At 38.1% G+C, this 13,913-nt stretch overlaps 1 long non-coding RNA gene across 1 annotated transcript; it reads right to left on the minus strand.

Moving 5' to 3' along the window:
* Positions 1 to 12,572: 12,572 nt before the first annotated feature.
* Positions 12,573 to 13,883, minus strand: LOC125618912. The gene is made up of 2 exons (XR_007350291.1): positions 13,786 to 13,883; positions 12,573 to 13,067 (listed from the first exon to the last, which is right to left on the minus strand). It is a non-coding gene; the product is annotated as an uncharacterized LOC125618912 (long non-coding RNA).
* Positions 13,884 to 13,913: the final 30 nt, after the last annotated feature.

The following is a 13,913-nucleotide window of genomic DNA, read 5'->3' on the forward strand; positions in this document are numbered from 1 at the left end:
AAAGATGTTATTAGGGACCATGGTCCCTACTTCTATGATATCTCCATTTGGAGAAAGGCCAAGAGGGAAATTTCCAAGTGCTAAAAAGAAGCTGACTTTCCTCAGAGCACTACTGTTATTTATAATATTAAAGATATTATAAATCTTGATTCATTTAATAAATATTTATGTAAAGTATCACTTGCGTTAAGAGAGGAATGTGGTGTGTTCTGGAGGACAGCAGTGCTCAATGAGGTGGTATTTTCATATACAGAATTCTTCTCTTTTTGCTGTGGTACCTGGAAAACCCAGCAGCAAATGTACAAATGGCAGTGTCCAGCTTTTTCTCTGACTTCCTGGATTCACCTCCTGTCTACCTGGTCTCTTTCACACACGTTTGATTTGCTATTTTACATATTTATGTAAGGGGCTTCAAATGCTTTTGAGAAAGAGATAAAGAGTAGAATGAAGCAAGTCAACAGAGACAGTTTATGAATTCAGGTGTTAGAAGACTACTACCAAAAACACCCCTTCTACTTGGTTTCTCCATTGGGTAAGCTCCTTGAACTCTTTGGTCAACCCTCCCTTCCTCCACAATCCTGATGAGCTCTACTGCCATAATTTCATTTGGAGATCCTCCTCACTTCCTGGAAATAATTCCCCTTCTGGAATCTCTAGTCACCTAGAGAAATTGTGGTGAAGATAGTTTTTAATTCTGATTTTTTTAAATTAAAAAATAAAAGTTAAAATGTCACAAACATTCCAAGGTAGTATGATAAATTTCTCCCTTGATTTTCACATGTTACATGTGACAACCAAAAGGTTGGAGGACCTTAAACATTGAAAGACTTCTCCTGTTTTGATCCAAGGCCTCTTTGTTAAATTAACTCTACATGTATTTGTGCATGTGTATGTAGATAGATAAATTATAGATCATCAGTAGATATGCTGAAAATTAAAACTAAGTAGTTAATAAGATAGGATTCTTTTTTCTAAGCAAATATAAAATCAAAAACAAATATAAAATCAAACTCTTATGGACTCTATGTTCCAGAAAATTGGGATGGTATACAAAAGAAAACTGAGACACTTTTTTTTTTTAATTTCAGGGTTCATTCTTTTGTTCATGTGATATTATAGGTTCACAATATCCAAAAATCCAATACCTAAAAGTCTCTGAAATCTAAAGCTTTTACCAACACTTATCTGATGAATATGAGGCTGCATATGGACTGTAATGTGGATTCTCCTATATTTTATTCATAAATATGAAGGTTTGATGAGAGGGCTCCCCAACTACCACTGCAAGTGTATAGTGTTAGGTAGCATATAGTATATGCATTAGGCTATTTTTCTAAAATACCTCCAAATTCTGAGATCTAAAGACATCTGTACCCAGGGGTTACAGATAAGTGATCGTGTCCAGGTCTGAGACATAAGACTGTAAACTTAATGATGACCCTATGATGACCAAACTTATGATGACCCTAAATCACTTTCCTATGAACATCATTTAAACAGATTCTTATTATGACCCACATTCTCTGTGCCTCTATCAATGCTGGTAATCTTAGCTTCCTGTTATACATCCTAGACATCCTCCTACTCTTTTACCTCCCAACTAACCAATATGACCATACTGCCACATCACAAGCATTTTGAGACATTTTAAGAGCTCTTTTAGTCTTATATATGGTGCAAGAATAATAGATAAACTTTATGGGGGTAAGAAGTGGTTCTTATTATTTTTGTTTTCTGTTGCATCCCTAAAATCTTGTTCAATACTGTAGATGGTTAAACTGAACTACCATTCTTATCCATTTGTATAGAATAGGTTTGAACACTGCCATCTGCTGGCCACAGATAAAATTTGCATTCTACAGTGCTACATGATCAGTTGTTGAGCTTTTTGTATATTAAAAATATTGCAGAGCAGGGATTTGCTGTTTTCATGGCATAAGATGTGGAATAGCCCTAACTAATATGTTTAGTACTGTAGTGTGAAGGTCTTGATGAATAGCTTATACTGAACACATCTGTATCAAAATCTGCAGGCTCATTCACTTCATGAATTTAGGCAGTTTACTCTCCAGTAAATTAAGTTACGGCTGTGCCATGCCTGCAAGCCTAGCAACTCCAAGGCTGAGGTAGGTAGATCACAAGTTCAAAGGCAGCCTCAGCAACTTAGTGAGGTCCTAAGTAACTTAGTGAAAACTTGTTTCAAAATAAAAAGGGATGGGAATGTTGCTCAGTGGTAAAGTACCCCTGGGTTAAACACCCAGTACCAAAACAACAACAAAAATATATTGAGAGTTAATCACACAAATGGCTCACAAGAAATGGCTCAAAGGAAGTTGTATTAAAAATATCTTTCACAGGGCTGGGGTTGTGGCTCAGAGGTAGAGTGCTTGCCTACCATGTGTGAGACACTGGGTTTGATCCTCAGCACCACATAAAAATAAAATAAAGATATTGTGTCCACCTTTAACTAAAAAAATAAATGTTAAAAAATATATATCTTTCATGCTGGGTGCGGTGGCACATGCCTGTAACCTCAGCAGCTTGGGAGGCTGAGACAGGAGAATCCCGAGTTAAAAGCCACCCTCAGCAATAGTGAGGCACTAAGAAACTCAGTGAGACCCTGTCTCTAAATTTAAAAATATACAAGATAGGGCTGGGGATGTGGCTCAGTGGCCAAGTGCCCCTGAGTTCAGTCCCCAGTACCACCAACCCCCAAAACATTTCTTTCATTTTGTAAAAGGGTTTGATGCAATTAATTAATGGGTTTAAGTAGTTTAACTCTTGAAAGAATTCATTACAACACTTCTGCAGTCTGAGAGAGATTGGGTTTCAGTGATACCCATTCCAATACCTAAGTTCAAACCAATTCAATAAATTTTTATTCACCCATGAATACCTGCAAAGACCTTGAAGAATCACCAATAATCATTTCCATAGGGTTTGACTCTAACATTTGGAAAAATGTTCTATTGTGATAAATCGGACAGATGGACAAAAGAAGAGGGAAAATATCCCAGATTCCAGAAAAAAGAAGTCTTTCTTCAAGGAAAACTCAAATGGAAGAATTTCCTTGCGATAGAAACAACATCATCAGGGAAAAATTAAACAAGCATAACTGTCCTATTTACAACCACAGGAGATCCATATGAGGTGGTATGTTTCACTTTTCAAACCTTGTACATCTAATGGTAAAGTTCTATATAGGTAGTTTTGTCCTCTGGTTTATTTCAGCATTTTCTTTATCTTTGGTTTTCTGCATTGTTAATTTTCTGGTATTGGTCCTGCTTGGTGTTCTCTGAACTATCTAAGCTTGTGATTTGGCATCTGTCATTAAATTTAGAAAACCCTGAGCCATTACTACTTCAAATGTTGTTCTCTCTTTTTCTCTATCTAGTAATCCAATATGCTTATCTTACAATTCTCAAAATTGTCCCACCACATATGAATGTTCCATTCTTTTAAAAAAAAATCATATTCTTCTCTTTGCTTTTCAGTTTGGGAATCTTCTATTGACCTACCTTAAAATTCTGTGATTCTTTCCATGAGTGAGTCTAACCTATTGATGAGTCCATCAAAAGCAATCTGTATTTCTGTAACAGTGTTCTTGGTTTTTATCATTTCCTTTCTTAGTTTGTATCTGATTATTTTATCTCTTTGTTCTTTCATATTGTCTATTTTTTTCTATTAGCATCCTTAATACAGTAAGTAGTTATTTTCAATTCCCTGTCTGATTATTTCAAGACCTGTGTCATCTTTGAGTCTGGCTCTAATGCTTGATTTGTGTCTTCAGACTGTTTCTCTTGTCTCTTAGCATGTGTTGTAATTTTTTGGTGAAGACATGATGTAGCGAGTAATAGAATCTCAGGTAGCGAGGCTTTTAGTGACAGCTTGAACATTAGTCTGACCAGCAGCTTAACTGTGTTGAATAGTTTCACAGGTAGAGGTGTCCGAGACATTAGTGTCTTTGAGAACTTTTGTTTTATTTCTCTCTTTCTTTGTCTTTGGATTTTCTCTAGGGACTCCCTGTCTTCATCTTGTTATAGGAACTGTTTACAGTTTTACTCAGTTGTGTGGATATGCCACATTTGTTTCTCCATTCACTTATTGATCAATATTTAGGTTGTCTCCAGCTTGGGGGTAGTAAATATATGTATGTATAAAAATCTCGTTTCATATCTCCTCTTATATCTCTTTGTATCAGAGAGATATAATGTATCAGAGTATGAAAACTGGGTCATATGGTAGGTGGATGTTTGTTTCACTTGCTAAGAAATCCTAAACTCTTTTCCCAAGTGCTTATGCAATTGTGCATTATTGTTTCATGTCCTACAAACTCTTGGCAAAATCTTTTAATATTTAACCAATAAAACAACAAGTTGTCAATATGGTATGCTATAAATAAGAATGGTTATCTTAATCATATGCAATCTTCCAGTTCATGTTGGTGTTACATTTATTTATTTTAGTCTTATTTCATATCTGTCAGCAATGTTTCATAGTTTTCAGTATGCCGAACACTGTTGTTGGGTCTTTGGTTTGACCTTAACCCATTTAGAAACTAAGCCTGTTATAATTTCATGGATGTCAGAAGAAGACATGAGATTATAGGACCAGAGGAAAAAAACTTCATCACTCATGAAACAGCAATCGGCACAAACACAAAGCATATCTGTATTGCTTTCCCTCGCCTCCGTATCCCATAAGCACAATGAGGTAGACCCCTATGGATGCCTCACACACAGTGTTTTGCATTACGATTGAAGAAGACAGATCTTGGCTTATCCATTGCTTTTTAAAACAGTAAGCTTTCTTTTTTGACCAGTTGGGAGATATTATCCCTTGTTTCAGGGTCACAAGGTGTATATTCACCTGGTGAAAATAAAAGATTGGCCAGATCAGTGCTATCCTGGTATACCCATCATGAAGTGTAGGACAGTAGACCAAAGGAGGATTGTCTCTCTGCACATTTTGGTCCTATTTTTCCATATTTAATATTTCAAAGATGGTTTTGTACTCAAACTCTGATTTCTAATAATACATATGAATAAAATTCTATACTAACTTTGTATTCTGCAACCTCACTCAAATCACTTTATTAATTTTAGTAAATTTTTTGTAGATTTCTTAGAATTTTCTATATAGACTATGTGATCTGTGATTAAAGATGGTTTTACTTCTTTTCAAATATAAATTTATTTCTTCATCATGCCTATTGTACACAATCTTTTCTTTCTCTTGACAAAACTCACTGAGAAGACATCATCAGGGTTGCCTGTGGAAATAACTTGGAACTACTTGCTGGGGCACTTGGGAGGCTGACTTGGAAACCGACTGGGATGCCAGGTAAATTTCTGACTACATGGGTGCTACTGAAACTCCAGGGGATTAAGGACCACTAGATGTCTTGCACTCTTCTGGCTACCACTCTCCACAGAAGTAAGGAGAGAGAAAAGCAGATGAAGCTAGAAGAGAAGCCCCTTCTTCATGCAGTGTCCCTTAGCACCATCTATTGACAAAACTTGGCATGCCATTCAATAAGAAGCATTTACGGGGTCCAGTTTCAGTAGTGCAAAGCAGGGCAATAAAGGGCATATTTGAAACCGAGAGAAACAAAGTCTCTCATATAAAGTGATAACTGGCACATTCCGCCCTTTGGTTACTCAGATTCCAAATGCATCCTTCTATATTCATCTTTCAATTCTATGAAATAAAAATAACTGTTTCTACCTTACAAAAAGAAACAGTCTCAATAGTTGTACTCATTGTGGGCTACATTAATTATTCTTTAAATTTAGTCAATCTCTGAATACTGAATATTGTTATCTAAATACTAAATTGTAAAGTTAAGCTCCAACTACCTGTATATAAAATTATATTGGATGAAGGTTCAGAAGGAGAAAATAGTTAATACATAGGCATAATAAACAAAGAGGAAAATATGCAAAGCTTCTACAGTCCTCATTCTGTAATATCATGAAGTTATAGTTGACATCTATTTTTTCTTTTGCCACTGATTTCATACTTCACTCAGCAGAAATATCAACTTGTTGATCTTCTGTAGTTCATGGAGTGACATGCATCCTTCATTCATGAAGGGTGTGAGTCTTCAATAGTTCCGCCATTTTGTTTTCATAGTTTTCCAGATATAGTCCTCTTGTATAATATCAACTGTTGCAATATGTATCAACTGTTGTATAAGATGAACTCAACTTCTCCTTGGTAATCAGAATCAAATACTCCAATCAGAAGAGTCATCTCTCTTTCTTCCAAAATGCCCAAGTGGTGGCCTCATCTTCTAATTCAACAGAACTTTTGTTACACCTCCTAGTGGAAGCATTTCCACCCTGGGATCTAGCTCTCTAAGCCAGCAGAGCTCAAAATTCTCAGGTTATGAAGTAATTGTTCTGTCAGTGAATTATTAGCTGAATATTAAAAGGAAGCACTCTTGCTTTCACCCCTTGATTTCAAACTCATGTATTCTGTCCATTGAACAGACAGCACCATAAATTATTTCTGATTCAAAGCAAATTCTATATACCTTCAGACATATCTGTCTTTTCAGGGTGTTATCACAATCTGGCACTATAACTGCACCTTCAGTGAGCCAATCTTCCATTCAGTTAGGTCAGTTTCTCCTAGGTGATGATGAATAAGATCAGTTAATTCAACATAGATGGGCCCATTATTTCACTGTTTCACTCCTTTTGCTGTTAAATGAGAACACTGATCAGGAGCAATGTTTTGTGAAGTGCCATAGTGAATAAGGTACTCTGTGATTCAGAAATGGTAGCAGTGTCACAAGCATTCTGAATAGAGGAGACAAATCACATCAAGAATATGTGTTTATTCCACTGAGAATGACTGCACCTTCCATAATGGACTCAGTCTAATGTATCTACCAGGTTGCTAACTAGTCTTCTCCAGGAAATGGTGGTATAGAAGGATCTCAGTTTTGGTCTGTTTTGTTGGCAGATTAGGTGTAAAGAAATAGCATTAGTAAGGAGAAGACCATACTGTTAAGCTCATAGATAGCCTCTGCTTGTTGAAGAAGCATTGTGTGAGTGGTGACACCAAAGAGGGCATCATCATGTCTGTCTGATCACTAAGAACTGCCTCTGCAGTGGAAACTCATTCATGGGCATTCACATAGGACAAAAACATCTTCCACTTCCTGTTCTCCCTTGAAACATCCATTAACATACTTCTGCAGACTTCCTTATCACTAATCTGTTGCATCCAGCCTGTTAGAAACTGTCCACAAATAGTATAATTTATTTTTGTCCATCTCTCACTATAGATAAAATAGACAAGAAAAAGCACCATTTGAAGTTCCAACCACTGGGAATACTTTTACTCACCATTATCTTTCAGAGTTGCCTCTGGATAGTATGTAGTAATCCAGCTGCCCACTTTTAAGTGGTGAAGAATACCTTGCATAGCTATTTATAAACCAGGCTCAACTTTGCTTCTTCCTTGGTCAGCTGGTTATAATGAACTCCTCAAGGAGGCTATGGGCAAGGACAGAATGTGGAAGATATCCCAATGGGTTTCAGTGATGAAGGATTTTTTTTTTTTTTGTACCAGGGATTGAAAGGGATTGAACCCAGTGGGACTTAACCACTGAAGCACTTTACCGGCCCATTTTTTAAAATTTTAAGACAGGGTTGCCACAGTCTGGCTGCAGCAAAATAACCGGGGGTTGACGAACAACTTGTGTATGTTGATACAGCATGAGTGGGAGCCGTTTATTGCAGGACAGGAGCAGTATTTATACATTCCACACAGCTTATCTAATTAGCATAAACTAGATACATCAGTCAACCAATAAGGAATCTCCACACTTAATGGCTCGCTTTTGTTACTTCTCAAACCACTCCCTCTGGCATTTTGCCAGGCACCATCTAGACTTGTTTACGAACTCTAACATTCCCCTGGCAAAATGCCAGGTGTTATTTTGACTTGTTTACAGACTCTTACATTTCCCCTTTTTGTTTAATTTAAATAACGACCATAGTGGTTTTTACACAAACACCATAAATAATCTGCTACAAGCAGAAGGGGAGGATACAAAATGCCACAATACCAAGCCAATTGATGGCTCCATGCAAGAAGCCCTTGGAAAAATTATACCAGCAATGACACCGTTAGCAAAGATACCGAGTTACAATTTGTTATAGATTACAGTTTGTTGTCTCAGTCCAGGTAAAGCAGTCTCTCAATAGATTAACTCACAGTCCAGGTAAATCACAATCCAGGTAAGTTCTGAAGGCAGCTATCTTAAATCACAGTCCAGGTAAAGCAGTGTCTCAAATAGATTAACTCACAGTCCAGGTAAATCACAGTCCAGGTAAGTGCTGCAGGCAGCTTGCCTAAGCTGTAGCAGCAGAAACAGCAACAGCTCTGAAGTCTCGTCCGTTTTTCAGCAACACTGGAAATTCTTCCACCTTGTTCTTTACCGGCCCATTTTTTAAAATTTTAAGACAGGGTTGCCACAGTCTGGCTGCAGCAAAATAACCGGGGGTTGACGAACAACTTGTGTATGTTGATACAGCATGAGTGGGAGCCGTTTATTGCAGGACAGGAGCAGTATTTATACATTCCACACAGCTTATCCAATTAGCATAAACTAGATACAGCAGTCAACCAATAAGGAATCTCCACACTTAATGGCTCGCTTTTGTTACTTCTCAAACCACTCCCTCTGGCATTTTGCCAGGCACCATCCAGACTTGTTTAGGAACTCTAACATTCCCCTGGCAAAATGCCAGGTGTTATTTTGACTTGTTTACAGACTCTTACACAGGGTCTCACTAAGTTGCTCAGAACCTTCTCAAGTTGCTGAAGCTGCCTTTGAATTTGCAATCCTCCTGCTTCTTCCTTCCGATCCACTGGGATTGTAGGCATGCATCACTGCACTTGGCAGTGTTAAAGGATTTTGAATCAAGCTACAAACTTTAGTCCATAAGTACAAGTAATTTATTTTCCCTTTCTAGAATAGCCCAAAATTGATCTTCCATTTAATAATGCACACATACCATCTCATGTCTATGTGGGTATGGTGAGACAAAAAAATGGCTCCTCGAAAGATATTCATGTTCTAATCCTTGAAGCCTATGAGTGTTATCTTACATGGAAAAATTAAAGTTATTTTCAGATGTGATTAAAGTTCAAGGTATGGGAGATTATCCCAAATTATTCAGATAGTCCTTAAATGCAAACATGAATCCTTAAGACACAAAAGAGAAGGTACTGTGAGTACAGACAGAGTAGAGAGAGCTTTGAAGATCTCACTCAGAGACTGGAGTGAAAAAGCTTCAATCCAAGGGGGGCTGTCAGCTACCCGAAGCTGAAACAACAAAACTAAACCAAACAAGAAAAGCATTCTGCTCCAGAGTTTTCAGAAGGAGCACAGCCCTTCTAACTCCTTGATTACAACTCAGTGATACTGATTTTAGATTTCTGTCATACTGTAAAAAAATAAATTTGTTATTTTTAACTGCCAAGTTTGTGATAATCTGTTACAGCAGCTATAGGAAACTAATAAGGAGATTCAGAGAACATGCAGTTCATAGGCCATATATTCCATTGTTAGTTGTGTAGTCCCACCAAGGCCTGGGAGCAATCTAGAAGATTCAAAAGAATAATAGGTATGTGCTGAAGAGAACATATATTTGCTATAATATCTTAGCAATCTGTGCTGTGATTCTCACAGTGGCGTTGACAAAGGAACCAGGCAGTTTTCCTATTTGCCATAGACTTTTGTTTGTTTGTTTGGGTGGTTGGTTTTGTTTTTTGCAGTACTAGGAATTGAACCTGGGTCCTTATGCATGCTAGGAAAGCACTCTACCACTAAGTTACACTCCCAGTTCTGCCACAGATATTCTTAAGATCAGTGGATATACTGAATTGTGAGTCCTGATTATGAGAGCACCTTGTACTGTTCCCTGAACTTGCTGCAGAATCTTCTCTTACTGAATTTCCCACGCAAAACTGTCAGCTTTACTGGTAACATTCTAGTTGGTTTGAAGTAGCATACTCAAATGGAAATATGTTGTCTTCAACACTCAAACAGCCCTAACAAGCATCATGCCTATTATTTCATGGTAAATGACAATGATGCAGGAGCTTGCCTTTCCCTTGAAAGGGATCCATGTACATGCTTCACATCTTTAATCCTTCAGAAACTTCAAAGTGAACAGCCCTGATTTTTGGTGGGATTCATCTCCCACCTGCTAGTTTGCATTTATCTTAATAAGTTACTTGAAATTCTTACTATATCTTGCAAATCAGATCCAACCAGTATAAAGTTGTAAATGTGGTAGACATGTATTGTGGGATGTTTTGGGGATTGTCAGGATGATCAAGATGTCTGTGAACAACTTTCTTACAGCAAGAGACAGAAGAACTTACTTGGCCTGAGGCAAAACTGAATATGTGCTGTTGATAGTGTGAAGTAAATGCAAATTTCGTTTTCAATTTGCCCTTACCAATTGGTATGGACAAAAAAAAAAAAAAAGAAAGAAAGAAAAAGAAAAAGAGCATCAGCCAGGCCAGTTGTTAACAGTTGAAGTCTCCACTGACTATGTTCATGACAAATGACACCCATTCTCTAGGATGTACTTCACTTCTTCATAGGACATGTAGATGAATTAAACGGGATGGAATTCGTCTGGCTACCTTTGCTTCTTTTAGGCTTTGATGATGACATTCATCTCTAGCTCCCCAGGAATAAAGTATTGCTTCTGGTTTACTATCTTTACAAGGACATGTTAGAGAGTTCTACTTATGCTTTTCTATTATAATAGAGATTTCCTATGGGTCAGAGAGCTAAGGTATGAACACTGCCAGTTGTCAAGTATACAATTCCAATTATACATTCAGGAACTGAGGACATCCATTGAGCAATTGGGCCCACTGTGAATTGGCTTAAATTAAGATTCCATTTATCACCTGACCAAAAAAAAAAAAAAAAGATTTACTATAGCAGGCCTGACAATTATCTTTTGAAACTTCTGCTTGAAATACTAACCCTTGGCTGGTAACTGGAAACACTTTCATTCTCTTCATTTTGTGGCAAATCAAGTCAGAGTTTGAAGTGTTAGTTCTAGAATTTCTTCTATTATAAAGCTTAAGCCTCCTACCTATTCCTTCTTAGGGTTACTACTCAATATGTCAAAAATACCTGTAGGTCAAGGCATTCTGATTACTGGGCTATCCAAGCTGCTCTTTATGAGAAATGTGCCCATATTATCTTTGGAATTTAAATGCTACCACCAAGTCTCTGATAATCTTAGAATCTCATTCTTGTCAGTCAGGAACTCATCTCACTAGTGGTATCATGCATGGCTAGTCCTGGCCAATGAAAGAGGGCAAAATCACAAACCTTTACAGGAATGCAAGCAAGTCTCCCACAACATATTTCTCAATGCCTTAGTGAAGGGAGGGCTTTGGGGGCCTTCTTGTGAAATATTTTGGGAGATTAGACTGCAGTTCATACATGATAAATGCATTATAACATGCATATCTTCCCAAGCTTTTGGGTTCTTTTCTTCATATTATGCCAGAAAAACTCTGGCATCTAAACTTCATTAAATGCAGGCCACTTTAAGTACAAGATTCAGCCAACCAAGCAAGTAAGCTATTATAGCCACCTCCAGCTGCACAAGCTAACATATCACATCTGGAATCTCTAGTGAATGTACCCATTAATGAATTTTACCTAATTTAAAATTCCCTGCTCTCTTAATCTAATATCTGCAAAAACCTCTCCCCAGTATAGTTCCAAGGTTTCTGCTGACTATATATTAGCAGAATCTTTCCATTTTTCTCATGTGTAAACAATTATCCCCCAGGTCATGGTGTGTACCTATCTTCTGGAGCATATAGATTTCAATTTAGCTATGTGTCTAGTGGCCATGGTGGGTAATTAATAATCATGAAAAATATGAACTTCACCTTCAACACATCTATCTCAGATGGTTCAATAACAAAATTCTAAGCAAAAAAAAAAAAAAAAAAGACTAGTTTCCTCAGATTCAGGAAAGTGAACTATAGCTACTGACAAATGAGATTCAGGGGATTGAGGAGTTAAAGACCAACAGTTTCATTTGGATCCAGTCAGATGTCTTCATTCTAACTTTTGGTATCACGTCCTTCCCTAAACAGATCCCTTACTTTTCCCTGAGAAACACTGCAAGATTGAATTTATCAGATCTCAGAATTCAGCCATAGACCCAATTAAAATGGGATTTTGAGAAAATTTTGGTAAAATCTCAAGACTCTTCTTGATATCAGAATGAGAGAAATAAGGAATAAAATGAGTTGCTGAATAAAAGAGGGGCTCCTAACCATAGTTAATATTTATGAGGTACTTAACATGTGTCAGGCACTGCCCTTAGGGGTTTATACACACTATATGGTATCATGCATCCATTTAATTTTTTTACATTGTACTCAGAAACTCCAAGGCTCTAGTTATAGGGCTGGGGCCTGCTATGTAACTGAGGAGACCCCTTCTTCAATCCCTGATTGTTGCCATCATGCCAGAAAGATTTCCCACATGTCACTCAGAGTAATAAGTATATGTTTATTAGAGGGAATAGGAAAAGGGAAAAGGGGACAGTCTCAAGGGAGAGAGTGGATTCTTTCAGAAGGAGAGGAAGTATGTCTCTCTTGCCCTCCTTTAATGGGTGGGTGGAGAGGGGTCCCAGGGAAGTTTCCAGACAGTCCTGCTGAGGATCACATCTTGACTTTTGACTGGCGGTAGGATGATATCAACCTTCCAAGCTAGTTGCACATGGTACCTCTAGATCACTTTGGTCCGTGTTGACTTGTTCTAATTGAAACCTGTTCTTACAGATTTTGTGCTTAAGAGGAATTATCCTTATCATCCTGACTTCCAAATTCTAGTATACAGAACAGTCACAAAATCTCCCAATTCAGTATAATCTGTGCTCTTAATATCAGCATTTGGGGCCTGCATTTCTCCTGCAGATGACTGGTAGTTTGATGAGGAATGTAACAAATCCCATCAACCTAAGCCACGCAGGGATGCAGGTAAATTGCTTCTTAAAAAGGAAAGAGAAGGTTAGCACAATGGGCCCAGTTTACGGAATTACTCCCTTAACCTCATGTTCCCACCACTCACTGTCCATTTCCTATCACTCTGACATGACATTTAGGTCCTCAGTGATCTTTGACCTTGCCTACCTCTCTGACCTCTCAGTTTCTTCAGAAAATTTCGATCATAAATCTCTCTTTGCAACTCAGTTTCAGTGCCCTCCTCCAAACTGCCTTTCTCAAGCAGTTCACTCCCTACCTACTTCATTAGCCCCCACATCAAGACCGTGCCTTATATCATTTGTTACAATGTCCTTGGTTTTTATTTCTATTTATTGTATATCTACATTTTTTTAAAATTTTTCATTTTGTTTATTATGTGATTATTATTACTCCATGAGACTGGCAGAGTCCATGGCTGTCTTGTTCCCACTGCAGAGCACCAGAGAAAGTGCTCAATAATCATACGCAGGATTTTCACAACTCTAGGTACCGGCCTACATTATTTCCCCTTGTTTTTCAAACAAGCACACCAAAGCTTGGTGATCCAACTTAACTTATTCTGTCACAGTGAACTAAGGACCGGAATCTTGACTCTTCAAGCCAGAGCTGGCCAACACCTACAAGGACCCCCAGCTAGCATAAGAATCATGAAATTCCCTCCCATTTTTCAGTGACAGGGCAGCAGAGGAAACACAGCATTCTCGTAATCCACACAAAACTAACCCGCTGAGGCGCGCCATTTCTCGACCAGCCTGGGACCCCTACCCGCTGAGTGACAAGCCTCCAGCCACGGCGCCCCCACCGCTCCGCTGCCATGCGCAGGCGCGCTGCCCACTTCCGCCTGGGGCGGG

Source organism: Marmota marmota, unplaced genomic scaffold (genome assembly GCF_001458135.2).
Source record: "Marmota marmota marmota unplaced genomic scaffold, marMar, whole genome shotgun sequence".
In the NCBI taxonomy this organism is placed as follows: Eukaryota; Metazoa; Chordata; class Mammalia; order Rodentia; family Sciuridae; genus Marmota; species Marmota marmota.